Source organism: Schistocerca gregaria, chromosome X (genome assembly GCF_023897955.1).
Source record: "Schistocerca gregaria isolate iqSchGreg1 chromosome X, iqSchGreg1.2, whole genome shotgun sequence".
Taxonomy (NCBI): domain Eukaryota; kingdom Metazoa; phylum Arthropoda; class Insecta; order Orthoptera; family Acrididae; genus Schistocerca; species Schistocerca gregaria.
In genome coordinates this window covers 577,319,820-577,323,122 of record NC_064931.1, presented here as the reverse complement: position 1 = coordinate 577,323,122, position 3,303 = coordinate 577,319,820, and the positions used below count along the sequence as shown (strand labels likewise).

At 46.0% G+C, this 3,303-nt stretch overlaps 1 pseudogene; it reads right to left on the bottom strand.

The window, feature by feature from the left end:
- Positions 1-204: 204 nt before the first annotated feature.
- LOC126299771 (5S ribosomal RNA) lies at positions 205-322 on the bottom strand (annotated as a pseudogene).
- Positions 323-3,303: the final 2,981 nt, after the last annotated feature.

Below are 3,303 nucleotides of genomic sequence, written 5' to 3'. Positions count from 1 at the left end.
ACTTCTGTTCTGTGATGATAACTACACTAAAAAGCACTCCGTGGGCTACCGGAACCATCCGACCGCCGGGTCATCCGCGGAGGAGGGGCGTGGGGTCAGCACACCGCTCTCCTAGTCGTAAGATGGTATTCTTGACCGAAGCCGCTACTGTTCTGTCGAGTAGCTCCTCAATTGGCATCACAAGGCTGCGTGCACCCCGAAAATTTGCAACAGCGCATGGCGGCCTGGATGGTCACCCATCCAAGTGCCGACCACGCCCGACAGCGCTTAACTTCGGTGATCTCACGGGAACCGGTGTATCCACTGCGGCATGGCCGATGCCATGAGCCCTACACCACTGGCCATTAAAATTCTACACAAAGGAGAAATGCAGATGATAAACGGGTATTCATTGGACAAATATATTATACTAGAACTGACATGTGATTACATTTTCACGCAATTTGGGTGTATAGATCCTGAGAAATCAGTACCTAGAACAACCACCTCTGCCCGTAATAACGGCCTTGATATGCCTGGGCATTGAGTCAAACAGAGCTTAGATGGCGTGTACAGGTACAGCTGTCCATGCAGCTTCAACACGATACCACAGTTCATCAAGAGTAGTGACTGGCGTATTGTGACGAGCCAGTTGCTCGGCCACCATGCAACATGCGGTCGTGCATTATCCTGCTGAAATGTAGGGTTTCGCAGGGATCGAATGAAGGGTAGAGCTACGGGTCGTAACACATCTGAAATGTAACGTCCACTGTTCAAAGTGCCGTCAATACGAACAAGAGGTGACCGAGACGTGTAACCAATGGCACCCCATACCTTCACACCGGATGATACGCCAGTATGGCGATGACGAATATACGCTTCCAGTGTGTATCACCGCGATGTCGCCATACACGGATGCGATCATCATAATGCTGTAAAAAGAACCTGGATTCATCTGAAAAAATGACGTTTTGCCATTCGTGCATCCAGATCCGTCGTTGAGTACACCATCGCAGGCACTCCATTCTGTGATGCAGCGTCAAGGGTAACCGCAGCCATGGTCTCCGAGCTGATAGTCCATGCTGCTGCAAACGTCGTCGAACTGTTCGATTAGATGGTTGTTGTCTTGCAAACATCCCCATCTGTTGACTCAGGGATCGAGGCGTGGCTGCACGATCCGTTACTGCCATGCGGATAAGATACCTGTCATTTCGACTGCTAGTGATAGGATGCCGTTGGGATCCAGCACGGCGTTCCGTATTACCCTCCTGAACCCACCGATTCCATATTCTGCTAACATTCATTGGACCTCGACCAACGCGAGCAGCAATGTCGCGATACGATAAACCGCAATCGCGATAGGCTACAATCCGACCTTTATCAAAGTCGGAAACGTGATGGTACGTATTTCTCCGTCTTACACGAGGCATCACAACAACGTTTCACCAGGCAACGCCGGTCAACTGCTGTTTGTGTATGAGAAATCGCTTGGAAACTTTCCTCATGTCAGCACGTTGTAGGTGTCGCCACCGGCTCCAACCTTGTGTGAAAGCTCTGAAAAGCTAATCATTTGCACTTTACAGCATCTTCTTCCTGTCGGTTAAATTTCGCGTCTGTAGCACGTAATTTTCGTGGTGTAACAATTTTAATGGCCAGTAGTGTATTTCCCAAGTACGAAGACCAACACAATGAGTTAGATACAAGGCTTATCGATCTCTTATTTATTTCCTGAAGCAGACCATTGCGTTCTGGATTTTTGTTACGTCCCTGCAAGACCTTTTTACCCATGCCACGTAAATTCGAGGTAGCGTCAATACTAGCCAGTTTCTTGCTCTCCCTCCCTCCCCCCCTCCCCCCACCCCATGTCCCAGGTATGAGGCGATGACCTCAATATGAGGGTGCAGTACCAGGACGTTGACCAGTGCACCGGCAAAATGGTATATATTTCGAGAAGACGAGCCCGAAACACGTCAGTTGGACTTCAGATTCTCAATGCAATTATCGACATGTTGGGGGCGTGCAGATGCTAATTTTGTTTCTTTCACCTGGCGGAGGTTCTTAGATCCTTTTCTATTTAGTTGATACATCTCTTATAAAGTTACTCTTCTCACACACACACACACCACACACACACACACACACACACATACACACACACACACACACACACACACAATAAAAAGAAAAGAAAATGGTTAAGGCGGCCGCTCGCGACAAGCGGGAAATCCGAGTTCGAGACCTGGACTGTAACAAATTTTCAATGTCGTCATTTCATGCTGCTGGCTGTCAGTTTGAGTAATGAGCCGTTAAGTAAAATTGATTCCCTGAACATGTACTGTAAAGAACTTTGCTCCACTGTTCCACAGCCCTCCACAGTATTTCTCGGAATGAGGGAATGTGCCATTGTTTGTGGTGAGCCGTCAGTCTGTTGTGGATATCATGAACGGCATAAACTCTGGTGATCTTGGAATGTACGCTTACCTTTAAAGTATCATTCTTCCACTACCACGAATTAATCCCCTTATTTCTGGATCTAGCGTCACAGTACTAACTTGCAATACTCAACTTGATAGTGAATTCGAAATAGATGAAAATGTCAGATGCAGATTTTGAATGAAATGCCTTATAAAAAACCTGTGTTTGTTATTGAGCTATGTTACTTAGCAGCAGGTACCCACGCCTCGCGAACAGTGGACTATCAATTACTTTGGGTAGCAATGTAGACGTGGCAGTGCAGTGAAACGCCTTAGTAATTATGTGGGCACGGCTGCGGCATTCAAGTGGTGCGCAGCAACGCGTATAGAATTGATCTGCAGCAGACGTGTGGAGCCTGCCAAGTGCTACGCCACACAGATGTTCCTGCTCTGAGAGCCATTCTCCGCCTCTCGGCTAGAGGAACATTGAAATTGCTGACGGCTGAAAATCCGTCGACTGGCTGTTACGGTGCATCTAGAAATAATAATTTCACGTAGTGGAATATAAATAAAAAATTTTGGTGTTTCTAGAGCTATTTATGCAAGCCATTTTACGATTAACAAATCCACCGCTATGTAATAGGCGTCGCCAGAATATATGACTTTAAAAAATGTTTTAAAACATGAAAATTAATTTGAAACACTGGAGACTACAGAACAGAAACATCTTAGAAATGTTACTATAGCAGTAGGTATTTGCTCATTACCAGAATAACTGTTCGGGTGAAAGCAACCAGTGTAATCTAGTACTGTATTGTTGGAGATTAACCGGAAATTACCTCTTTTTTGTATCTCTTGGTAGGAACACTAAGAAAATATAATACAGTTTAAATGTTATTCAGAAATCACC